General features: G+C 39.6%; 1 protein-coding gene and 1 long non-coding RNA gene across 2 annotated transcripts in view; both read left to right on the top strand.

Moving 5' to 3' along the window:
* SORCS1 (sortilin related VPS10 domain containing receptor 1) overlaps window positions 1–27,459 on the top strand; it is a 270,695-nt gene that overhangs the window by 92,143 nt on the left and 151,093 nt on the right. The gene's annotated exons all lie outside the window — the stretch shown is intronic.
* Window positions 1,159–3,309, top strand: LOC108492158. Its single transcript, XR_001873024.1, has 3 exons — window positions 1,159–1,222; window positions 2,253–2,302; window positions 3,237–3,309. It is a non-coding gene; the product is annotated as an uncharacterized LOC108492158 (long non-coding RNA).

Genomic DNA, 27,459 nt, shown 5'->3' on the forward strand with positions numbered 1-27,459 from the left:
TTGTATGACAGAGACAACGTGAGGGACACTTGATTCCTGGTGAGCCAGGAATTAATTTGCGTCTTGACTTCTCCTTATATAGGCTTGGAGGAGGCGTGGGGGGATTCAGGAACTTTTCTATCCATTCTATCAGCTTCCTGCTGCTACTGCACTGAGGAATTTCACTGGTGAGATGCATTAAGTGGTAGAGGAGGACGTGTCCTGTTGATTATGAACGTCAATTGTAATGCAGTCTAAACTGATGCAGTGCTTTGCATGGTAGTGGAAGGTAAAACACCTTCCTTTTGCCCATTATTTTTCCCTATCCCCCAAATGAGTTTCTTCTGTCAGGAAGTTGCATGGATTTCCCTAGCATGCATTTTACTGTGCGCTGTGTAGTTAGGTATGAAGATAAAATCTCTTTTCATCTGGATAGATAGTGTATCTATGAGAGATGCTGAGTTGAAAAGTAATAGAAATTCAGAAACACCACATGTATTGTTCATTAAATGACTTCATGAGGAGAGATAGAGACTGATATCCGATCTCCCTGCAAGGCAAAATTCGTGCAGAAAGAGTGTTGTTCGTTCTACTAATGTACTTTTTACTGCTGTATTTTATGACTCTATATACATATCTGTGTATGTGTTCCCAATAATTTTCTTCTTGTTTTCCTTCAAGCCTGAGCTACTGGAGTTGGGTGGTTGCTCAGAACCTCAGCTTTTCTGTGGTGGAAGAAAGCCTCACTTCCTGGTTTTCTCGTAGTGAAGAGAGAGTTGAATAGCTCAAATTGCTGTAAACATGGGAAAGCCCAACTGCAGATTCTTCACACTTGTTTCCTGAGAGCTTTTTCTTAATTGCTTAAAGTATCTTGGCTGCAAAGACAAATTAGGGTAGGATGGAAGGGGAATAAGAATGGGGTGGATATCTCCATGAACTGAGTATGTAGATGCTTTGTCACACTGAAGGCTAAGGTTCAGATCACAGCTCTGGTCAGGCCAAGCAGAATCTTGAGACTGGCTTTGCTGCAAACCAGCTGAATGTTGGCCATTGGCTTACATGATTACACTGTCCAGCATTTAAAAAAAAAAAACAACAAAAAACAAAAACAACTTTCTGTTCTGTTACTATTTACTGTTGGTAAAACTGGAGGTGTTTTTCATAGTCATGATGTCACAAAGATGCTCTCCTATGGCAGAACAGGAAGAAAGCAAACACTCCCTCAGAGTTAATCAGGAACCAGGTATTTCCCATACATAAGAGAGAAACAAAGCTGGTTGGAAAGGATACAGACACTGGAAGGCAGTCTAAGGAGATGGCAGGTTCCTTGTCACTGATTAAAAGCTGCCAGTCTTCCCCAGCAGGCTGTGACTACGTGTCTAGAGCTTCTGAGAGAATTCACGTAAGCTGCAGGCTTTAAAATCTGCACAGCACTCAGCTGCCAGTCTTATGGGCCTTGAAACCTCTGGGGGAAAAGGGACTGAAATCAAAATTAGGCCAGCATTTTCTTTTTATATTTGAATACATAACCTTTTTCAAATAAGCTAAAAGGGAAATAGGAGGCCAGAACTTCTCTTGATAGAACTAGATCTGTTTAATTACCCTTCGGTAATACAGCAGAAAAAAAAGGAATCTGTAGGCAGGTCTAAGCTCTCCTTATGCTTTACCAACAAGTCACTGTTTTCTTACTGAGGGTTTGTGTGTATTTACATTGTCTCAAGCTGTCTCTGCTCCAAAGGATCAATCTAAGAGGCTGAAACCCACACATTTTTGATCTCCTTTATTTCTGTCCTTTCTGCTGTAGGAAGCAACAGATCTTCTGTTTAGAGCTGTGGAATGAGGAAGGCAGATGTGAGTCCTAGCCTTCCTACATATAGCTTTAGGCCAGCTTCTTCACCACTGCATGTATGGGTTAATGGGGTTATGTTACCTGCCCATCTGCAGTAAATGAGCTGAGAGTTTTGGATGAAGCTGGCTAATAAAACCCAGTCCTGGAAGAGTGAGAGCAGAAACACAGCTGCATAAGCCTACAATCTTCCTCCATAGCTGAAGCCTGACAGATATTTGATCTATGCTTTACTGAGCCAAACTTCTGCTATATTCTCTTCCAATACCTAACAGAACCTTGAGAAACTCTTGTACGGATTGTCATCTTTGAGTCAATATATGACGATGTTAGTTTGGATTTTGCCTGAACAGAGGCTAATCTTTTCAAAAGGGTAAGAAATGAGAATCAAAACCATTCCTTTTAAACAGTCACTTCTCTTTCCAAGGAAAGAAAATCAACACAGAAGATATGACCATGGACTGTGTACCACTGCTGGTAAGAACTACTAGATGGCAGAAGCACTAGAGGTAGCAGCAACATGAAATTTTAATGCACTTATTTATGATACTTGTTTCTTTATGAATATATGAAACAATCTTTTTTCCCCAGTTGTGGTTGTAACTTCTCAGCTCCTCTGTTCTTGTGTTTTCTGGGAGGTGAGGGAGGCAGTACTAGAGCCTTTTTTTTTCTCCTTACTCTGTGGTAGCACACCTTAAGTGAAAGCAACATCATGCTGTGGAGTAGGTAAGAATGTGAAGTTTTTCCTCAGTTCTTCCTCAAAATGAGCATTCATTGCTGGAGCTTTCAAGAGGTGATGTGCTTTTTTCTCCCCTAGCCTGCCTCCAGCTAAATGACAGCTATTATCAGTGTTAAACTCTTAATAAGCTTGCTACCTTTGGGATAATTTGTATTTCTTGCTCTGCTACAGTAATCAGTTTATGCCCCGAAACATGAGTTTTGATGACTTGCCATATTAACTTTAATATCTAGTTAAAAATGTAAGTTGTATCAATTATAGACTGTTGGCCCTTTTTAGTACGCGCATCTGTGGTTTGCAAGACTCTGACCTCCTTTGCCTGTGAGCAGTGTGCCCTGACTACAGGCATTGTGGAAATATAATTTCTCTTCGCTTCCCTGCCAATGCTTGAGTGACGATGTGCTCTCTTGTTATGAGGCAGCATAAAATTTAGAGGCTAGTCACGATGAAAGTAGTAAGAAAGAAACTCAAAGACCTCAGTAAATTTTCCGCTAAGTATTCCCTTTTCAAAGGTAAATGATTTTATTCTTTGTAATCTCTCTCTGTATGTTAACAGCTTTCACAATGCTAACTCTTTTGTAAGAAAAGCTCATTACAATCCCAGCAGACTTTATCTCTGATAAAGAAGCCAAAGAAGGAAGAAGCCAATACACTTTTTTTTTTTCTTTACAGTCCACCAGCTACTCAGCATACATGTACTGTAAATTCAAGACGTGGATGTTACTCAAAGAAGCAAGTGTGATGTCACAAGTGTTTTAATAGCCTTTGATTTATTTCCCAAGTGCTTTATTAAGATGATACACAACAGCGCTTGGAAGCCAAATGCTGCCTTAAGGAGAGACTTGGAGGAGTTATTTTCAATCTCCTGACTTTTCTTCCTCAACACAGTAATTTGTTTGATTGGAGCAAAAGGGCCCTGGATTCAGAACAGGGATTCTACTTCTTATTTAGTGTTTCTTTGTGAGTTAATCAGCCCAGTTTGTGATCTGAGTGAGCAGGAGTATGAATGAACTTATTGTGATATGAGAGAGCTGCATGATTCAGAAAACAGGATACTGGCTGTGGTTGGGAGATTTGTGTGCTATCGCTGTATGGGTTTGCAGCTATTTGATAGTGAAATATTTGGTTAAGCATAATCAAGAATCAGCAAATTCGTGTGAATCAAAAGTCATCTGCAAGAAATCCTCTCCTGGCAAGATATTTCTAATGACATTCTGGAAGGTTTGTTCCAGGTGCAATGATATAGGGCATCTTTGCCATTAGTCTGGTAATAAATCTGTTATAATTTCCAAGTTTGAAGACAGGCAGGGTAGTGAATCAAAACGAGACCTGAGGTAATCACAGTGAGCAAATGGATGACTTAGTAAGCAGAGCTCACTTGAAAAAATTTATTTTAGTTCAGCAAAGGATAATAGTAGGACAGGGGCTGAGGGTTGTACTTACAGGACTATGTAATATCTACCTACAGCATAGAGAAAGAGCTGTGATTGGACAGTGTGTAGGAGCTGGAATAGGGAAAGAGCTGGACTTCATGTGCAGTTGTGAAAAGGCAGAAATGCTCTTATTTGATCAATGACTGTGTAAGCTAAGGAGCCAGGGGTTGAATTTTTAAAGAAATTAGAACTCTGAAATATTTAAGATACTGATGTCGCATGTAAGGCTTTTTGAGACAGCATACAATTTTCAATAAAACTCTGCCTAGGATGGGATTTCTGGGCAGAAATAAACAAGAAATGCAAAGTGCAACAGTGCATTACACTCTTTAGGAAGCTTCTGTGCTCCAGAAACAATCTCGGGATGCCATCTGTGGCCCAGAAAGGCAAAGAATCCCAACTGCTGAAGACTGGGAGAGCAGAGGAAATACTAATTCATGCTTCCCAAGGTCTTACACAGATATCTGTTGTTAACCATCAGCAGAGACAGGGTAAAGAGCTAAATGAACTTACACTCTCGCACATGATGCCCACTTGATGTTGTGGTAGAGCTGAACTCTGTATAGGTACAGGTGCTCACTGGAAATGTTACTTTCGTGATACAGTTTCATCTCATAACCAAGTTGGATCACTTTCATTTTGCAAAGATGAATATTTTGCATTAATTCATTTCAAACTATCCAATTCTGCACAAGACTAACTGAAATGCTGAATTGAATTAAAGGATAGACATAAAATTAAACAGATCTGAAATGTCCCCCTAAGACCATGCATATAGCAAATGCTTAAAATGGCAAGTGAACCAAGTTTGTTGTCTGTTAGTGACTTGGGAGGTGTAACAAAGGGAAGAAAATATTAATGGTGGAATAAGGTGGGCAAATGATTTCTCAGGCTGAGTAAACAATGACAAATACTGATAAGAGATGGGGGAGGAAATTTGACTTTTGGAGCAAAGAAGATTAGACACGGTTAAGTGAGAAGAGCTTCATGAGGAGTCAGCCCTTCTGCTTGTAGAAACTGATGTTTAATTCATTGACCTGAGTCAAATGGCACCACTTTCCACTAGCTCCAGAAATTACTTCTGGCCACTGATATAAAAGCAGCATCGCCCTTCTTGTTAGGCTTTTCTTTTTACTATTGGTATTATTTTGATGGCTGCTGTTACACTTTAGTTTTTTGGCATCACCAAAATTCAAAGTACAGAAAAGATGGTTGAAACTACAGTTAGTGTAGCTATAAAGTCTATTCAATCTATGTCCCATTAGAAAATAATGGTCAGTATTGTAATAATTATAAATGCATTGTTTGGCCCCTCTATTAATGTAATTATAAAAGCATTCAGTTTGGCAGTTGGCTTCTTTTATATTTAGTTGCTATTTTTTGTTTCAGAAGAAACATGCTGAGTCAATTGGTTTAGAAAGAAGATGGAATAAACCTCTCAAAGTAAACAGGGCTTGTTAATTTGCAGAATTTCTGTTGAATTGGCATGAAAAGAACATGTATAGAGATATAATAGCCTTGTTTGTGTGTGTGGATTATCTCTGATGTGCAACAACTCCAGGAATGCTGGTTAGTGCTCTACAAAAAAAGGGAAAAAATGTGGGGTTTAGTTTGGTATTGAAGAAAATGAAAGACCTAGAATTATTATGTAGAGGAGCTACATGTTGCAACTTACCCCCAAACCAAATCCAAAATCCAGCTGTGTCTCATTTAACTGACAGAAGGTTCGAGGCTATTTACTTGTTATAATAACTAGAACTCTAGCCTTTCTTATTATAAGTAAACTCATCAAGTCATTTATCATTGAATAAGGAAGGTCCATTTCAGTTGCACAGAGGGTTATTTTGGATTAAACCAAAGATCCACTCGATTGAGTATCTTCAATGGGAACCCGCAGCAAATAAAAACAACAGGGTATAAGAACAAGGCCGAGACATGTCTGTTAGTTTTCTAACGTAGCCTTTCAGCTAATACTGACTTATGACTCAACGACTTTATAAAGCAGCAAGTGTTTAGTAGAGGTATTTAGTAGCCCTTGGTGGCTGTGGTTTTGTGTGGGTTATTTTCCGTTCTCAGAATGTAACCATCATTTAAACTAATACAAACTTTTAGCATCCAGAATGGTGGACAGCTGAAAAGTACCAGGTTGGCCTGTGTCAGCTGCAGAGAGCTTAATTAGTACTTGAGGAGTTAGAGCTTTTTCTGTCCCTTTAGCCATCCAGTTTCTTTTTCCTACACCTCTTTATATATGTGAAGTCCTACTGTGTGATGAAGGCAAACTCACTCGGCTGTATTTTATCTTCTAAAATGAACTGGTTGCTCAGCATGTTCAATAGAGTACCCTGTGGAAGTAAAAAAAGAATAAATTACATAAAATTTCACTTGTGTGTAGCCTTTAGCCTTTATGGCAGTTGGAGAACAGTGTCCATGAGTTCTACTGATTGGTATATAAGCATTGCCTTACCCTTTTAATGAATGGAGAAAATAATAGGGATAACTTCGGAAAGGTCCACTAAGTAGTTAGGAAAAATTCTGGCTCTTCAGTAAACTTGTGCTGTGTAAATTTTCATCATGGTGCTTACTAGAGAATGGAAGCATAGAAGAATAAAGTAGTGGTGGTTTTGGATGATCTTCAGCTCTGTATTGCTTGCAGGCTGGCTAGATTGTCCTGCCACCACAGAAATTTTTCTCTTCAGAAGAGTGGCAATGACCCTGACTCTGAAGAACCATTTGCTTGGGACACGTGATTCAAAGTGTCAGTTATTCCTATTTAATTTGTGGACCTAAACCTACAATGGGAAATTCATTGGCTTGCTAATTTAATTTTCTGAAAGAACTTAGTGGTGACTGCCCTGCCTTCTTCTGGTTGAACATGATGTAGAAAATTGAATCTACCTTCTCCTTCCCTGTTTGATAGATCTGACTTCCTGTGAGTAAGAGCTGCTGCAAAAGTACCTGTAGAAATCTTGGTCAGAAAGGAAAAAAGGAGAGGGAAATAAAATTTTAGCAAGCTGCGTCTTCTCTATTCTAAGAACGAAATATGAAAGGCAGCATTGCCCTCTGTAAGGTCTAGAAGTCAACCATCTGATGGGATGGGTCAGCCTCTAGTGGCTGCAAAATAGCTTTTCACTGATGGAAAGTTGCGGACGGGGGAATCATGCAGTTATTGCCAGCATTGCCCTCAGGGACTAGAGGTATTGTCTTGCATGGGATGACACCAGCATTCAGTGTCTATCTGCCCTTATGCAGAAATTCCCCCTCTCTCTTAAAGATTGAACATTGACACCTGTGTTAGTAACTTTAAGGATCTATTCTTGATGGTGAGTTTTCTCTAAATTTGGAAAACACGAAAAGGCCCTAGCTTAATCTGGCACGTAGGGAAAATACACAAGATATGTGGTCTCAGTCTGGCTGGATAATTCCATTCCTTTTGGCACCTGTTTTATTTTGCATAGGAACTGATGTCTTTTGGCTGAGCCTAAGGAGCTCAAATTCATCTAGGAAGGGGTAGAGGATGCTGAGTGAATCAGCAACATCTCAGATGCCTTAGAGCCTTAATTTACATGTGTATTTGGCCTACACTTGGTAGTCATCATGTACATGCTTTTACAGTATGCCACTGGGCATTGTCATCCTGTCCTCCCACGTAGGTTCATCCCTTCCTTTCCTTTCTGAAATGCTGCTTCTCTGGCCTCCCTGATTCTGACATTTTCTTTGTTAGTTTCAAGAAGTTTTAAGTCTTGCTCTGAAAGTTAAATAATACATTTATATTTTTTTATGAAACATCACACAAGAGTCCAGAACTTTACTGAATGCAGATGTCATAAACATTTGTCTTCTCAATCACTAAGCCTCTCACAGGCTTTTACGTAATTATATAGGATAATTACACAGATTCACCTGTCATTAAGTCTTTGGAAAGGCTTTCAGATTTCAGCAAGGTTTGGGTCAGGCTCATTTTCAGTTTTACCTATCCAAAAAGACAGAACTTTTGTGTTCTGTTTTGTTTTGTCTTTTCTCTACCATCTATAAGAACACAAAGTTCTTTTGAATTGGTAGTTGTAAAATGGTATGCTCCTTTCTGTTTATTTGGGCACCTACCAGTAACATAACTCCTATGAATGTAGTCCTTGCACTACAGCTGTTCCAGAGTATCTCGTGATTTGGCTGGATACAACAAACAGGTGACCCCAGTGCAGTGGGGAAGGAAGTGTTGCTGGCACATCAGGCAGTGACTCACAGGTTGCTACCCTAATTCCTGGAGGAGTAAGTTCATGCTGTTGGCATCTGATGCCTGGAAGAGATTTGAAATGTGTGAATAAGGGCTAAAGTTAATAAGAGAGATTAATGAACCTAGAGGGCTCTATGGAGAATAAAAGTCAGTTGCCTCAGTAGTATGAATAGGGTTATTGTCCAAGGGATTGGAGATGCTAAGGCAGAGGTAAATTCTAAGAAAGAATCCGACTGAGGCTAAAGGACTTTTTTTTTTTCTTTTTAATATCTGATCGGCAGCTGTTGTGCTGTGTCAGAGATCAAATGGGTGTGGGTGGGTAAGTTTGATCAATGGCCAGCTGAGGCTGTTTTCCTTGCTATGTGTTATTTGGATCACTGTGCCCTCTCTGGGAGACAAAAAGGAAAAAAAACTGTCAGGCATTCCACAGTAGCTGTTACACTTTCCTGACCAAGCCTGGCTCCTGCTTCTCTGCAGCAGGATGCCATGGCCTCTCTCTTGCTCTGTGGTTCTGTGTAGTGGGTGTAGGTGGTTGTACTGGTTTTTAGGTCACCAGCTATGCCCAGTGTGTGGCTGTGGCAGAGACCTGTGGGAGATGAATCTCATCTGCTCAGATTATGAACTGGCAGTAGTCCTGTTATAAGGCCCAAGCTTGCTGCTCCTGATTTACAGAGCCAAGAGGCCTAGATTCTTTGAAGGAACAGGGCTGGCAGCGTAACTCTTCTACTGACAGAGTCCTGCAAAACTAAGGTAGTTACACTCAAGTTGCTGAACTTACCAGCCTCTAAATCAGACAGGACTTGTCAGCACTGTCAGCTGAGTTAATGCCTGGTGGTACAGTAAGGAAGATGCACTGTTAGTGTTGCTTTTCTGTCAGAGTCATAGAGCAGACAAGTAATAATGTCTTCATTCAGCATAAAAAGCCTGTTCCATTAATTGAAATAACAGACTAGGACTGAGTTTGTCTGGAGGTAGAGAACAGACATCTAGTCCCTGTCGCCAGGCAGAAGGTAAATGTGATTTACATATTGTTCATGCTCCAGTGCTGTCATTTGCTGCACTCTAGGCTGACTTTCTGGGATTCATTGATTATGTTTTCTTACTAGTGCTTCCCCTAAAGTAGACTACTACTCAGTTGTCCCCAGTACTGCAAATCAGATGATCTGTCAATTGCTACAAGAATCACTTCTTGTGTGACTTGCCTGTCTTCACTCCTAATTTTCTAAAGCAAGCTTTACTCTTAGCAGCTACTTCATTTCCTGCATCTTTTTTACTCTGTCAGCCAAAGATTCCTATTCCATCAGGTCCCAAAGGTGTGGTTTCTTAATTCCCTGGTTAATTTTGAAATAATTCCCCAGCTGGTACCATTGCTGGGATGGAGGTAGGTATGCTGATTAGCTGCTATGACAAGTATGCCTAATTAGCTGAGCTGTTTCTCCCTCTCTGAATACCCAAAGGAGATGTTTCATTTCAAGGTTTTATTTAGATGAGCTGGGAGTTAATCATTATGCAAAGGTCCGGTTGTTGATGACAGATCAGCCTCTGATCTCGCTCAACAGCGTTCATTTGTGGAGGCATAAAAAGTCCTCATATCTCAGGGGTGACAGTGCAATCACTAGAGTTGTCCATTTGTCCCTCTCCATTTCCCTACAGAATGATTCCTTTACCTGCTCACCTTTCCACAGCCCTAAGAAGATACATTTAAGGTTAATGAGCTTCATGCTCAAACACAACAATGTGACAAGAGGCATTTTGCCTTTGCTGTCCATTTTTTTTTTTGATAGCTGAGCAACATCATATTTGGGAATGGTGACTTTACTTAAATATCTCTTTTAGTTAAATATCTCCTTCTTTGTGAATCGAAACTCAATAAAGCAGAACTTGAAACAGTCCACAGCAATTTCGTGAAGAGAAGGACTGTAAATATCTGGAATGTGAAAATGTGAATATAAGAGTTTCACAATCCCAAGACTAGCCTTATTTCCACTTCTGGCTAATAAGAACCCCCAGCATTGATGGCTACATGTGTCCTGCAGAGTTTGGTTATATTCCTGAGTCTTGGCTTAAATACAGTTTATATTCCTCCATGCTTATTAACATGATTGAAGAAATTTGGTAACATACCCTCTTTTCTTTTGGTGTCTGTAAACCATTGGTGAATACAAAGGTAAGCTTCCTGAAAATGAGGAGCTTTTTGCTTAAACAGTTAAAAGGAGAGGTTTAGAAAGTATACTGTAAATCTCAAGGTGATGAAAGTGTATCTGGCATATGCCAAGGTAAAAGAGTTTAGGGAATTTTTTTTTTTTTTTGTGTAGTAATCTAGTGTTGCCACAAGGAATTTTAGAGTGTGCAATTTCTCTCAGCCTCAGGTTCACTCTTCTACTCTCCTGCATCAATGACCAAGCCATAAAGCCAGCCTTGGAACACTATTCCCTTCTTTGTTGGCTATCATTTACAGGGTTTTTGAGATTGTTTGTCCCACTTGGATGTGGGATTTTCTGGTGGTTTGAACTAGTTTGGATTGTAACACAGTTTTGCAGACACAGTTGCTCCTTCATCCTCAGGTCAAAGCCCTTCCTCTACCTGATTCTGTCAATGTACCCTAATGATCCTTAAGGGCCATTTAAGAGGTAGCTATTCCTGGGCCATCTCTTCTCATGGCTTGTTTCCTCCATTCTCTTCAGGAGCTGTCTCTCTCTTAAATACCACTAGTCTGTTCTTACAGCAAACACCCCATAAATCAAACCAGAACAAACTATTACAGACCAGCCCCACATCTACCACATCTCTTATACAACGTGTTGAAATGTCCTTTATAAAAACTATTAGCACCTCAGAAATCCAATAAAACACATAGATATTTTTTTTTAACCATTAATAACCTTAGGATTTTTCCCATTAAGTCTTAGCATGAAGTAAAAGAATAAATAAAATCACAGGAGTTTTATTTTATTCCCTCCAACAATTGTGTTTTACTCTCATAAATAAAACATTTCTACAGAAAGACACTTATTTGAATTTATTCTCACACCGCCACCCAGATTGAGTTTTCTTGACTCTCAGTAACCTCACATAGTGTTGATAACTTCATGGGACCACTGCTGTGCTGTGTGTGGATGAGTCAGCTTTCCATTTCCAAAGTAGCTTTGCTTTTTTCTTGAAACCACACATTTCTCATACAAAACCTAGCTTACTTTCTGAAGTTTGTCATGATCCTCCCTCAGAGCCACAGTTGTCTCCATTGCTACAAGAAAACCTGTCATCTTCAACTGCTGTTTACAATCACCTGACCTAAATGGTTCTGTAAGTACTAGGGCTTTCTTTGCAGATTCTCTTCTTTGCAGATTTTGTTTGATGATCCTCTGAAATGAAGCTAGAAGAGCCAATCCAGTCTTAGCTGCACCCTATACCTGAATTTTATTTTCTGTATATTGCTGTATCCAGGCTATTCTCTTTCCTTCCCTTTTATTGACTGATAAATCTTTTTTGTTACACTGGAAATGTGGAGAATTTCATTTTTATTTTAGTGAACTGCTGCTGGGAGAGTCCTTCCCTTTTTGTTGAACCCAATCACTTTGTCAGCTTGATTAGTCAAATTGGTGGTGAATCTATTACTCTCCTCCATAATCATGAGTGTAGTTGCATTATTAAATATCTCTTTGCCCTGCACACAAGCAGAGTTCAAAGGGCTGAAGGAGAACATCATCCACAATAATTAGCTCTCTTCAGATAAAGGAGGCTCCTAAATTGATGGTTTTTATCATTTGAGAATGACTGCATCCCAGTGTTTGCATTGCTGTAAAGGAAGATTTGCTTGAAACTAGTCAGTATGTTGGTGGTTACTGTAATAACAGCTCCAGCTGTTGTTTTAATGCTTAGATAGCTACAAATGAATCAATACTTTAGCTGGCTATTTCTCTATGTGCGGTCCTCTCTTTCTTCCAAAGCCTGGACCTTTCACATCTCAGGTGGATATCTTCCCAGAACTAAATAATCTGTTCCTTTTGATGTTCTGCCAGGAAATTCCATTCAGTATCTTTTCTGAGAAGTTCTGCTTTGGAAGGTTGGCATTTTCTAATGTGAAAACATGTGTCTGAAGCATTTCCAAGTGACCCTGCAGATGACTGAATTAATTACATTTCAGTTTTATCCCTGAACTTTCAATGTGTGTGTGTGGTTTTGCTTTTGTTTTGTTGGGGAGTTTTGGTTGGTTGGTTGGGGTTTTTTGTATTGTTTTTTTGTCCCAGCCACTCCTTCTAAGTAGAAGCATAAACCTGTGAACTAATAATTATTGTTTTAGGCAGTGTGACAGCACTGTCAAAAATACTCCTTGAGACCTCTCCAGGACTCGTGGAGAACTTGGGAGTTGTCAAGGAAGATTTATACCATGATGAACTCACTTAGCTGTCTGGAAAAACAGAATTTCTGTTTTATATGGAATTTTGTATTTCTGAAACTGTAGTAAAACATGATAGTGAAAAAGACTGTGAAACTTGTCACTAAATGGATGATGTCATTCAGCCAGCTGGCTAGGAAGGTTGGATAGGTCCCTGGAGGATGTTTTGATTTTGTCCAAAAACTGTCATCTGATGGAGAACATCCTTAGGGAAAACTTTATTTTCAGTGATCTACTAAGACATGTTCCTTCTTTGTATGGGTGGCACAGTAACAGGAGGTCTTAATCTCCTTGGCTCTTAACAGAGAAAGTCACATCAGCAGTGTGGAAGGACCACAGGATCTCGTGTCACTGTGTTCTCTAGAGATACTGGTTCAAGAATTCAAATGCTGCAGATTAATTCTTGTGTTTTATTTGTGATGATGCCAACTGTCACCAGCTGTAGAGTACATGGAATTGGACTACTGCTGAGAGTGCCACTGACACAGCATTGCAGGTATTGCCCCTCTGCTTATTGTGCTGCTGGCCTGGAGAGCCAGAATGCCTTTGACAGGCACAGGAGCAGTAATGAATCCTCCTGGGATGCATGCACAATAACCCCTCTCTGTAGCACACTAGGTTGTTCCCACTGCATTCCTCTTGCTGCAGCAAATAGAAATGAGAAGTCTGACTTGTCAGGGGCTTGCCTAAATTCCCTGAGCTCTGCCATCCCTACTATCTGTGGGGTAGTCTGGCTTCAGTCCAGCCCCAGTCCTGGAACAGTGGGGCTGGAATATTTCAGTTTTGCCCCTGTCTGAGCAACCTTTGGGATGGCGGTGTGGGGAGGCATCAGTAAACCTTCTCCCTTGGGCACCTGACACTTTTCTCTTTTGATTGACGTGCCTCTCTCAAAGCCAGCTTGAAAAGTGTTTGCAATTGAAGCAAGTGGAGCAAATTCTAATTTGTCTGGAATGGGTCCTCCTGCTAAATGTTAAACTGACCTTTTCAAGAGAAATTTACTTGATAGTTCTAAGTGAAGCCCTGCTTTAAGCTAAACCTGTCACTACAACATGATTAAAATCACTTAAATGTACATCAGTTGCACATATTATTAATGGAAATTGAAATCAGCTTAAATGGTAACCATAAATTTTAAAACAGGGGGAAGAGGATGGAGACAGAAAAAAACTCCATACATGATGTGAAGGTTAAGGTGCCTTATTCACCCGAAAATCAGATGGACTGAACAGGGAACTTTATTCTGAAGCAATGAAAAATCACTGACTACTTTTTTGTGTATTTAGAGTGCTCCAATTCTTATCTACTGAAAGGGGGAATTCAGTGCATTTGTGGCAGGGACTTGATCTGTGTAGACTTAGAAGAGTTGTTCACAGTTGTCTGGTCTTATTTCACCTGTTACTGGACCTTTAAGCAACAAATTATCAGATTTCTGGCAGCCTGATAGATGGTGGAGGCATAGGTGTGTAGACAGTGCTGAAAGTGGGGTTTGGGGCATACCTGTGATACATGAATGTCTTCTCCCCACCTGAACTGCACATTTAAAATCTTACACCTGTTCTTGCCTCCTTCCCTCCCCCACCATCCAGCATGACAGCTCCAATGTTTGGCTGTAGTAACAACTGTTACTTAAAGTGTCTGTTCTAATTGGGTGCTAATAAATCAAAACGAAACTGAAGACCTTCCACTTACAGTCATTTATCAGAGACTTTCCATCACACAGAAGGACAGGACTTGGCAAGCATCTCTGGACAAATGTCCAGGGACTTATGAAGGTCCTTCTTGAGGATACTATCTTTATGTAACAGTGTGACCTTTGTCATTCCAAATGCAAATTTGAACCTTTTGTAATTAATAACTCTTGCTCTACCAGAACTGGCTTTAACACAGATGAAATTAGCATGGCTTTTCCCACCTGTTTTGGGACATTGAGTGCTTCCACGTGGCACTAAATAATACTTCATAGATATAACCAGATAAGCTCTTCTTTGGGTTTGGAGCTTAGTAGGCTGCGTTGCCCACAGACTGGAAGTAAACACAAAGATCTTGTATAGGCAACATCAGACTGATATTTTTCTTATCCACTTATGCCACCTCCACTTCCTAGTGTAGGAATGTAAGTGGATACACACAGTATGTATCACCACTGTCCAGAAGGGAGTTGCATGACTATGCTAGCATAGAGCAGTAGTGTGCCTGGGAGTGATGGACTCTGGAGGTAGGATATGGCAGTACGCATCAATTTGGGGATTTATGTGGCTTTTGTGCTCAAGTGTGAGATTTGGTCAGCGAAGCTGAAATTTTCTTTTTCAGTGTGTTAGAAAACACACCTTTTTTTAAGGGCATTGGTGGTGGCTGAGGATGACAGGTCTGTTGTATGAAGGTAAAGAGAATTTTCAGTTACTTGGCTGAGTTCCTGTTGGTAGCATTATTTTAATGACTAGATTGTATAATTAATGTCTTTATACACCCAAATCTTTGGAAAGACTTTCCTTAAAAATTTAATTCCAAATAAATTAAGAACAGGTGGCTTGTGGGAAAAACAAGTCTTCTGGTCAATTTTTTTTTTGAGGAGGGACTCAAATATAAGTTTTGAGTAGTGGATGAATATAGCCCATTAGAAAGGATTTTAGTATCAAGGAATCTTTTCAAGGTGTTTCAATCTGCAGTCTTTATTTGCTCACAAAGAGAAAACGTAATTAATACAAGATGTTGCTGCAATGCAGGACTAAATAGTAACTTGATCTTGTGCAAGATGTTTCTGATATAGAATATACAGCTAAGCTTTAACTTACTTTTATCGTTTACTAGTAACATAAAAGCAAATCCATTTTATCTGTAGCTGGTGCTGACATAAAGATGACTTTCAGCATCAAAGAACCAGAGGAGCTGAGCTCATTTCTAGACTATCAGCCTGCAATTCCTCTATGCACAAATGCCAGTGTATTAGTTTGCTAATAGACTGCTTGAACACCTCACCTTGACCACAGTCTGCTCTATTCTTAACACACAGCACATGCTCCTGACCATTTTTTCTGCAGAGTGATTGGGAGCCTGCATCCTCCGCAGGCCTGGGAAGCGGTATTAATCTTCTGCTGTGTACTTTCATTTCCTGTAAAAATCCATCTTCTACTACCGGAGTTGACCTAAGGTTAGATGTCAGAGGAACAAATTACTGTCACTTGCTCGATACCCTAAGAGTAGCTATAAATAGTAAGCTTTATAACCCTACTGATCCTTGAGATACATAGTGATAAATATGCTTCTGTCAACCAAGAGAAAAAAAATAAAGCTGGGTGGCTCTGGGTGATGTACACTATTTGAAACTGGTACAAATGGTAGAGCTGCATCAGTCAAATGGCTTTAAAAAGAAAAAAAGCAACGCTTGTATTTGCCTGCTTTAAAGCATTAATTGCTGGTTTTTGGGTGCGGTAATCCAGTAGCACATCTTTTACACCCAGCAACAACAAGTTCTTTCTTAGCTACTATGGTGGGGTAACAGTGGAGCTGACAGCTAGATTAGGGTAACAGTTGAGCTAAGAGCTTAGCCTGCTCTCTGCTTGGACTCACAGAATGAATTGAAAACCTTTTTAGTGGAACAATTTTCTGCTGGGAAACGCGACATTATTCATATAAATCTCCTGCAATATTTTAAAAAAGAAATCTTGACAGAAAATGTTGGAATTATTTGAAACTTAAAGTGTGTTTCATTTTGATTTTTCTCCTTGTTTCATTGGAGCTTTTTTCCTGTGGGGTGACAGCCAGACTATGTTATAAAATATTCAGTTGAATGGATAATGGTACTGCTGGTACGAGTGAAATGAAACACTCTGAATTATTATTTTTTTAATTTAATCTTTTTCCCCCCTGTGTTCTTATTCCATCCAGATTTTGGGAATAATGATATTTTAAAACAAGGAAAAAAAAATCTGTTAGTAATGCCTAAGGGATGAGAATTTCATCTTCCAACCAGCTTTAGTATGAATTAATGCATGAGGCACATTTTTAGCTGGTTTTAAAATATTAGTGGTCCTTGGGAGTTACTCCATTATAACAACTAAGGGGCTTGGACAGTGATTTTGAAAATAATGTCTTGGGCTGTCTGGATCTTTTAAGCTTTCTAGCTTTTGATTTGCACTGGCAGGATAGAATGAAGGTTGCATATTGTGTTGCAAATTCTTGGATGGTGCCAGCTAGAAAATCTTTTCTCTGGCAGTTAGTACGTACCCTGCAGAAGACCTGCAACATGTTTATGACACAATAAGATTGCTCCTTAATCTTAATTGGAGATAGACTAAAGCAGCTTTCTGGGTCTGTAATGTGACTATGGATGCTAAGGTAGCTCTGCTGAGCAAGTGTATCAATCCCTCTACCTGAGCTCAGCCTGCTGTGAGAGTTTTTGTTTTTTTTTTAAAATAAAGCTGCAATGACCTCAGTGCTATGATGGGGAGGGGAGTGTAGGGCATGTATGGTTGTCTCATCTTGCTGATTAATGGAAAAGCTTCCTGTTGCTCTGCCCTCAAGCTACAAAATCCATTAACCACCCCTTGGGGTGCCTGAAATTTATTCTGGCCATTACCATCAATTAGAAAGTTAATAGTGTGATGATTACTGGGCTACAGTCCTAGCTATTTGTGTGATTTACACCAGACTGGGGTGAAAATGGGAAGCATCAACACTTAAGGAATCACATTTATGAGCAACAATTTGGCATTAAGGGTGTGGTGATGTCAATATGCCTCTGTAAACATATGTCAAGAAGAATCATTAGTCATTCCCAATTCTCCAATTTAAAAGGTAGCTATTAATTTAAATGTATGGAAGAACAATTTTAATATCCATCACAGCTAGGCTGAGATTTATTTTACTGATAACCATAAACCTTGAGTGAGGCTGGGCTTGTGGGAATGGCTGCGTTCTGAGTTACAGGGGTACAAGGTATTCACCAACCTGATGAAGGAAGGGTAGAAATTTGCATTTTAGCCTGCTTGTTTGTTTTGACAAACAAGTCAGGTGGACAAGGAGATCTTCCGGACTGGTACTTTTCCACTTATTCCACTGATTCCCCAAAATTTCCCTAAGGTAGCAAGGACAAATCCTGTTGCCAGTAAACTTGCCTTCCTTTCTTCAAAGTCTTTCACTAAAAAGAATGTTGTGATGGCAACACAATAATGGAAAATTATTGAAAAACAGTACTGTGGACTTAGGAACAGAGAAAATGCTGGGAGTGTGCATAGTGTCAGAGGCACAAGCGTCAGTAACCTGCCAGCTTTTGGTGTATATTAATCAGCTCCAAAAATTTAATAGTTGTACTGGAGTTACTGGTTCTTCCCACATGCATCCAGATGCTGCAGCACAAAATGACTCGTAGAGAGAACAGGAGAAATTTCACTGCTATTTCAGCCAGAGCACCAGTAGTGCCAGCCTCTTGAGTCTTTCACTGAGAGGGTCAAGTGGAGGTCTTGTTTTGATGACTATTCCTTTGTTTCTCACTGCTGGATTTCACCTTGCATTGGATTAGAATGGCTAAAGTAGTTATAATCACAAGTCTCCCTACAACTCTTCTTGACTCTTGCTGCTTCTATCGGTGAGGGACTGGAGATGAGTCTTTGAGGCCATAGGGAGATAAAAAGCTGAAAGGGAGATTTGAGGGTCAAAGTGTTGGAGAATCACCCTCTCTGCTGCTCAAGCAATGGAGATGAAAGATTCAGTTCCTTCAACTGCCACTTTACTTTGTCCTCAGTGGCAATCACCAGTCTTTCTGGGAATCTGTTAGCCAGGCAAAATAAGTGATAAGTCCACAGCTATTTTGCCACTAATGCAGTCCTCTGCCCCAGACATCTCCTTTTCCAGGGCTAATCCTGCAAATAGTCTTTTAGCACAGCAGAGAGGGGTTCCAGAATGTAGCTATGGCCCCTGAAATGGGGTCATCTACAGCAAAGCCCTGCATTTACGGTCCCTTCCTGCAAAACAGTGCCTTGGAAATGCTTTCAGAACAGAGTCCAGTCAAATCTCTGTGCGTTATTTTTCACACAAAAACTTGGGAGTTGTACACTTGAAAGAAAAATCTTCATGTCTTGCATTCTGACAGCAAAGATCCTTCTGATTTCCTGGAAACAGCTGCTTGCAAGCAAGGGCAAATTGATCATTGAAGCTGTCCAGTTCCATGTTTATGGTGGTGCATCTCCATAGCAAATACTTCAGATTTACACGAGAGTGTGATTGGGATCTCATCTTTGATCAGCAGGCAGAGGAGTGGGGAATCTGAATATGGATTTAATCAACTGCCAGAATCCTCTGTTCTTAGCCTGCTGACATGAGAAGCCATTACACTGTGCAGTAAAAGGGGGATTATTTGTCAGACAAGATGGGACAGACATCTAAAATTAGAGAAGTAGTAAAAGGGAGGAGGGGAAAAGTGCATCTTTCCCATCTAATCCAAATTTGATCTTTTTTTCTGCTAACATATTTGATGTTGCTCTTTTCTTTGGGTATCCAACCTTCATGCAATAATGTTTCTGAAGCCTGAAGGTAAAAAAGCCCATCTCCACAATACAGCAGAATGTGACTTCTGCTAAAAAGGGCAGTGGCGTCAAAAAGTGGTATTTAAAAAATCCTGTAATGACATCTTGCAAGCACAAAATGCCTCTGAATTTTCACACATGAAAGTTTGGTCTGAATTATGCTCTCCCATGGATAGTTTGGTAAACTCAGACGATTTGAAGAGAAATTATGTAAAGGGATACAAGTCACCAGAGCTGAAACAGGTACCTCCACACTGGTGTTTTAGCTTTCCCTCCTTTTATTTTTGATTCTTTACTATTTATTATCTATGCCACAGACTATCTCCTCCCTAGGTTTTATTTTCTAGTCAATTTACTAAATGTCTCCAAGAAGAAGCTGACTGAGCAACATGGGTTCTTTACCATGGCTTATATAGGTGTGATTGGTTTCTGCAAAGGACACTGTACTATAACACAATAGATAGGAGCTAGTCTTTAGCAGTTCACAGAGAGACAAGTTTTGCATCATATCAAGGACAGTGTAGATCAATTCAGGTGGATCACTTTGATTTCAGGACAAGAGTACTTAAGCCCATTCAGCACAATTCTTCCAAGATTTCAGGTGATAAAAAAGCACTTAGAGGACTCAAAAGCACTTACAGGACTTAGAGCTTCGTGCTCTGCTTGGGCAATTGGAGAGACTTTGAAGTTTATGTTGACTTTCAGTCTTGCCAGTGTAGTGTTGTGGTTTAACCCCAGCTGGGAGCTAAGCACCACAGAGCTGCTCACTCTTTCCCCTCCCTGTTGGGATGGGGAGGAAAATCAGGCAAAAAAGTAAAACTCATGGGTTGATATAAGAACAGTTTAATAATTGAAACAAAGTAAAATATAATAATTCAAGGAGAGAGAGAGAGAACCCAAGAAAAGCAAGTGATGCACAATACAATTGCTCACCATTTGCTAACAGATGCCAAGCCCTTCCCCGAACTGTGTTTGGCCCCTCTTGTGGGTAATTCCCCCAGTTCCTATAAAATGGGCATTATAATCTGTGGTATGGAATATCCCTCTGGCTAGTTTGGGCCGGCTGTCCTGGCTATGCTTCCTCCCAGCTTTTTGTACACTTCCTCACTGACAGAGCATGAGACACTAAAAAGTCCTTAACACAGGGTTAGCACCACTTAGCAACAACCAAAACATCAGTGTGTTATCAACACTATTCTCATACTGAATCCAAAACAGAACACTATCAGCTACTAAGAAAAAATGAACTCTATCCCAGCCAAAAATCAGGACTATGTTTGGCACTCATGTGCTACCCTGATCATTAGAAGAATTCTTCTTTTCCTAGTCTTTGCATTAAAGAGTTGTAAATCTTGCTGCTTTCTGAAGTTATACATTATGGTATGAGTGGATTTGCTCTTTTGTCTTGTTCAGGTGGGAACACTTGCATGTTCATCATAATTGACCATTCCCTTTGCCTTTCACCTGATAGAGTAAGAAATAACCTCACCCTAGTTGCATGACTTCCTTTTATCCCATACAACCTGTCTTCTCTCCTGTTGGAATATTCCCACCATCATCATCCCATGACTTCTGAAGCTATTGCAGAATTCTAGTTAACCTTGACAGAGAAATTCAAAGCTTCAGACAGATTGAGCTCCTACTTGTTTTTCCAAAACCTTCTAAATTGCAAAGGTTTTTCCTTCTCCTCAGCCTTTTGAAAGGTAAGATGTGTTGTAGGGTGAGATGTGAGGTTTGCTCAAGCCATAGTAGTTGGGTTTTACTGAAACCTGTGTATGTGCTTAGTGCAGCCCCAGATCATAATAGGAGTGTGGATGGCTATGAAATAGTGACCTGTGCCTACAGCTTGTGTAAGAGGTTTAGTCATGTGGCTACAGATTTTGGAAGGCCCTTTACTAAATATGTGCAAAGGGATGGATGGTCCTTATTTTGTATGTGATAGAGACAGAGGGACAGGTATTCTCTGCTTATGTATGTTGGTAACCTGAGTTACTAAATCTCAACTGAAACAGCAGAGAAGGCAAGTTAGCCGAGTTGAGCACAAGATTTGCCAGTTGCTACTGTATTAATCTCTACACGAGCAGATTTTTGGAAAGAAGCCTTTCAGAATGCAGAAGGCAGAGCTGTGGAGCCGCAGTCTGCACTAACAAAGGGCTTTCAATTGAACAAGTTTTTAAATAAAGGAATAATTAAGACATTAAAAATGATCTTTCATGTCTGAATGTGAAAAATACTGGAGCTGGTAATTCTGAGGAGTATTTGTATTCTCATGTGCAATGTTTTACGCCTGTTTGTAAACTGCTGTAGAGCTGTTGACTTTTGCTTTTTATTTTTTTCTGAGGATGCTTCTAGGTTGAGGTGCTATTGCCTCATCACTTAAATTGAAACTCTTTACTTTGGTTTCATAGCCAGGTACTAAAGTTTCCCATTGATTTTTACCATACCACCATGTTTCAAAACAGCTAGTAGTGTCAAAATCTTCTTCAACAGCTAACAATTTATGTTCACGTGTTCTTCCTATTAAGCCTTTCACTAGGCATTGACAGATATCACTTTTGGTCTGATGCCTGTTTTGATTTAACTCCTTCATGCGTAACCCTGGTATTTTTATCAGAAAGTAATAATGATCCTGATCTCAGTTTCTCTCTCAGAGTGATTTTTTTTTTTAATTCCATTCCTTATTTTCTTAGAAAGTTACTTTTGCTTTGCAAATTACCTTGCCGCACCTGGATACTTTTCAGCACTGTCTGTCTTTCTAACTCATTGTACAAATAATTCTCCAAGGCTTTGCCTATTTCTAATGGGATCTGTTTGCCTAGCTCATAGAGACTGATACATTTTGAATAGTTTTAGAACTCCACATTGAAGAACAATTGCAAGATGTAAACACAGTGAATCCTATGGCCTTGGACAGAATTTCCAGGTAGCAGAGGCAGACCTTGCCCTCATTGGTTCCTCTCCTGAGGTCACACTCTGAATGGCTATCAGTCCCCCTCCCCAACACACAGTTTTATATTTGTTCTTTAGAAAACAGGACACAGGATTTTTATTTAAAACTCCTGTAGCCCACTGAGCAGCCCAGGCCTTTCAATACCAAACTGATTCATGTCCCTGACACTGCCTCTGCCAAAGGCCTTTTCGCAGTTTGGGACCAACTCTACTGCATCTTTAAGCCTTCCCTGGACTCCTCTTCCTCACTTTGTTAATGAATTTGGCTGATGTTTAACTATAGTTCATTTACTTTAAGCAGGGATTAGGCTAAAATGAAGCTAGTTCAGAGAGGCTTTTTTTTTCCTTCATAAGAGTTTGGTTCAAGAGGGCAGTGTTAAAAGGTCTGACAGCAGTGACAAGCCAAACAGTTGGTTAGCATTTCTTTAAATAGCTGTAACAGCACAGCATATGTCACAACATTAAAACACTTCAAATTTATCCAGGGAGGTTGAAATTAACGTTTATAGACATCTCAAGGGTACAGAAAAATAAAACAGTTTGAAACTTGAGGGACCCACGTGTTTCACTCCCTTAGTGAACACACTTATGATTCCTTTTTTTTCATGAGGCCCTCAGCAGGCTGGCAAACAGTATTGTTCCAACCTTCTAGGTGGAGGAAGCAGAGGGAAAGACTAGATAACTAATCCTACATTTGAAGGAAGTCTGTGACAGAGCCAAATGTCCCCTCAGGCTCCACCATCTTCCCACTCTATCCTGACAGCTTAAGTTTTCTGGAGTTTTGTGTGTGTAAATAAGGATTGGAAAGAGCCTTGATATCAGTGTCAACAGGACGAAATTAAATACAGTTTAAATAGGCATTTTAAAACAGACTTACAACTCCATTTTTGAAAATATTTTAATTCCAGTTTGAGTTGTGACTGTGGATTTAACTATAAATTATGAATTTAAAGTTATGAATTTAATGAAATGTGTATTTTTTCCCTTATGGAAAGAATTTTCTCATCACAAAATAAAGCTTCCCACCTGCAAAAGCCACGAAAAAGACTTAGAGTAGAGAGGGAGCAAAAAATTACAAAGAAACAATAGGAAACCATGAAATTGACATTGCTCTGCGTAATCAGTTAAAGTAATTCAATTTTCTTCTTTTCCTTTTTAATCAACTTTTATTTGGAGTAATCTACATGAACAGAAGTATACACACTCAAATGCCTTGTAATTTTCAGCTTAATACAGTTCAGCTGATTATTGTTATAAATAATTTAAAGATGTGACAAGCAGGAGAAGTAACTCATATTTTATCATCCAATCACAAGTTTACATATTGCGTTGGATAATTATTCAAAATATTACCCAAATACAAAACAAAGGAAATACGGGAGTGGAAGGGTCACAAGATGTTATCTGTAGCTGGCACAGGTAAGTTGCTTGTTTCTCCTTCAAATAATGGTTGAAGAAAAATAAACTCAGCTAACTTGCCTTCTCTGCTGTTTCAGTGGAGATTTAGTAACTCAGGTTACCAACATACATAAGCAGAGAATACCTGTCCCTCTGTCTCTATCGCATACAAAATAAGGACCATCCATCCCTTTGCACATATTTAGTAAGGGGCCTTCCAAAATCTGTAGCCACATGACTAAACCTCTTACACAAGCTGTAGGCACAGGTCACCATTTCATAGCCATCCACACTCCTATGATGATCTGGGGCTGCACTAAGCACATACGCAGGTTTCAGTACAACCCAACCACTATGGCTTCAGCAAACCTCACATCTCACCCTACAACACATCTTCTGTACCTTCGGTGCCAAACCAGGTGGCAAACTTAGTTATGTGGGAGGTTGGAAAAAAATGATTTAATAGTCATTGCTGTTCCTTACTTAGAATACTTGACTTCTGCCAGAGGTAAATTCCTGTGCAGGAGAAACAGGCTAGAGCTCATCTCTTCACACTGCTCCTGGTCATGACAGGCTGTCCTGCTCTGCTGCTCCCTAACAACATTACAGGTGTTTCTGGTCCTGCCTCCCAGGGCCAGCTACCACTTGGATCGTGGTTAGAACAACAAACTAAACTGTGGAGGAAAGAGGGTAAGGACATGAAACACAGACAGTATTCTCATAGTGGAGGTGAGAGAAGTAGTAGAGTTCATATGTGAAAACCAGACGTAATGGGTGGGAAAAGGAAAAAAAAAAAAAAGTAAGTGGTGCCAATTAAAGTGATTGCTTCTTAATGATGTGTGTTATAACAAGAAACTTAGTCTGTTAACAGGGAAAGAAAGCTGTACTCTAATAGGCAGGAGGCGTGAGGCAGCTTAAGATCTGCAAGTAATATTTTTCTTTTTTTCTCATGGAGTGTTCCAGAAAGATCTTGATGCAAAAAACCCCACCTTGACCACATGATCAATTGTTTGATTCTTCAAATCTTCAGCAGCTTATGTAAAATAAGTACAGGCAACCTTAAATTTGTAACAAAGGAGAGTAAACAGCAACTTGCTAGGGAATTTATTTAATCTATATATTCAAACTGACAGTTCTCTGAATGGCAGTCTGTGCTTCTTGAGAAGCATAGGGTTCATGTTACTGGTTGATTCAGAATGCCTATTATAATTGTGAAATATTGGTAGAAATGGATTGAGATATATTCATGACAGTAGGTGGACTAATGAAATTCAGTGACTTTATTTAAAATGTGTAGGAGTTTATTATAATACTGTAATAGAAATGTCATTTACCCTGACGGGAGGAGAGGGAAAAGCCCTGTCAATGAATAATAATAAAGTTATTTAAATGTCAGCTTTCTTGCGAATAGTTTGCAAAATATAAATTACCCTACCTGTTTCTAGTTTTGTTTTAGTTTATTACTGGGAAAGTCAGAGTTTCAATCCTAGAATTGGGGTATTTTTTATTCTGTGACATGAGCTAGTAATAATGAAAATGTTTATCTGCTTGGGTGTTTGCAGAAATCATTCTGCTTTACTGAAAAAGTAGGGAGTCGGATTTTAAACAGCTGCTGATAAAATCTGGGATTTAATGGAACCAATTACAACTAATATGGTGGGACAGGTGTGAAGTTCAGAACTGAGCTAAATATTTTTTTTTCTGAATATTATTCTTCTGCTGTCATCTGCATTTCAGTAACATCTACAGTCTCTTAACACAGATCTGAACATACTCCCCCACACAATTTGGGAAACCATTGCATCACACATGTCCACACTAGAGACAATAAAATAGGGCTTACTGTTCACCATTTACATATATCTATTTCAGTAGCTGTGGCTATTCAGCAGATGGATCAAAGATAGAGTTTAATTTTTGTGTCTCCAGCTCCACAGGTCCTGGGTTTAATCCTTGCCCATGATTTATACAAGCATTTGCTTGCTCCACTCACATTACAGAGATGGACTAAAACTGAGTTCTCTTTGCAGAACTTCACAGAAGCATTGCCTTCCACAACAAGTGTGGGAGATGTTGTTTGGTACCTATCCATTCCCCTTCAGATGACTGGGATTGAATTTGTTGCTCCTACACTGTTATTAGTGCCTACACCCTGCTGAGGTCCATATGTCTTTTGCAGCCCTTCCCTGTTAGACTGGCTTCCTGGATTGTCGAACAGCTGATATATTTGCATAGGTTAGGATTCTCATGCTGCTTTATACACCCATTTAATAAGAAAAACAAAAAGCTCATTATCTAGGCTGCTAATCAATGCCTGCTTGTATACATATATGTATAATAGGAGTAAGATGAATGCAGGTTGGTGATACTCCTGGGTTAGATCCTGACAGAGGCTTCACATATATGCAGTGTTTCATTTGATACAATTTTTTCTGTTCCACTGCTCTGTGTGTGTATCTATTACCATTTCTTTGTGTTAAAGCACTACTGGGTTCCTATCTGCTGTTGTATTTGTAGCATTTACCTCCCTGTTAAAATAAAGGGTAACTGTAAAGTGGTGCAAGAGAAACAACTGGTAACTAGGGAGGTAGAAGGACTGGCTATTTGTCAGTTTGGAACTTCATAATGAGAGTAAGATCTAATAGTAGCTCCTTTGATTGCTTGTGAATTTGTTCTTCTGCAAAAAATAATGTTTTTCTAAGCTTTCCAATCTTTCAGTTTCTTTTATAGATGTTGACAAAAGCACACACTTCATCTGTATATAGTGTTACCTGTAAATAAAGCTATGAATGCAAAATAATTGCCTAGAGATTTGAGGAAAGAAGTGGCTGGCAATTCTGACTAAGATTACCATTTGCTGTTGACATCAGTTTGCCTGTGCTTTGGCAGGGGTACTGGCTGCTTTTCTTGAACAACTTCAAAGCAAGTTTTATGTCTCAGATTTTCTTTGCTCCCATCCCCTTTCGAAAGATCCCATTTTGAATTCACTGTCACTGGTATAAAAAAAAGCTGTATTATTTCATTAATGTATTTTTCCTAACTCTGCAGGTCAGATATAGTCCTTACAGTCTTTACATGTCTTTATCAGCTCAAACTTCGCAGAAAGGGTAGGTTTGGGGTTTTAGGCAGGCAGTAACAGAAATACTAATTTCTGAGAAGACTGGGTGGTGAGGTGGGACAAGGCAACAAAGTGAAGCAGCAGTCCTTGGCAAGGCTGTGTTCAGCATCTTGCTGTGGATCCCTTCGCCTCAGTGCTGGAGCATCTCTGAAATATTTGGTAACAGCAATGATCATAACAGTATCCTACTGCTCAGTCCACTGAGGAAAAGCTCAGTTTATATCTGCTCTGAGAGAGATGACCTTATAAAGGGAAAGATCAATCAGCAGGTGAGAATTTGACGTTAATGCTCCAAACACCAAAGGTCATATATGCACACACATGTGCATGTGTTTATTGGGGGGAAAGGAGAAAACTATGGATGCAAATCATATGTCAGTTGTTATATGAGCAGGCAGATACGTGCAAAGGCTTCTATAAAGTTGCTGAATAGAAAGACTCAATTTTAATGCAAATCTGCATTTTAGTGCAATTCATCTTTAATGGATAAAACCCCAAGCTGCTGCTTTCTTGTTTTATTCATGTAGTGATTGCAAAATCTGAAATCCCAGAAGCTGTGGTATGAATGTAGATGTGGAACCTGATGCAGAAACTTAACACCCTCCATATTCAAACGAACCCAAAACCCCACAAAAACCCCCCATTAAGTGTCTTAAATACCTTTGTAAATTTAGCAATTGTTGGCCAGATAGAAAAGAACTTGCAAATAATGGGTGCCAAGAATTTACTTTAGAATGTGTGGTCTTGGAGTGCTTAGCACAAAGGATGTAACTGCTTGCAAGTGAAGTTCCATATGGAGCCATTTGTACATGTTACAGATGAGACACAGGAATGTTGTGCTTTTAAAAG

The sequence above is a fragment of the Lepidothrix coronata genome, unplaced genomic scaffold (genome assembly GCF_001604755.1).
Source record: "Lepidothrix coronata isolate B3197 unplaced genomic scaffold, Lepidothrix_coronata-1.0 Scaffold8, whole genome shotgun sequence".
NCBI classification, from domain to species: Eukaryota; Metazoa; Chordata; class Aves; order Passeriformes; family Pipridae; genus Lepidothrix; species Lepidothrix coronata.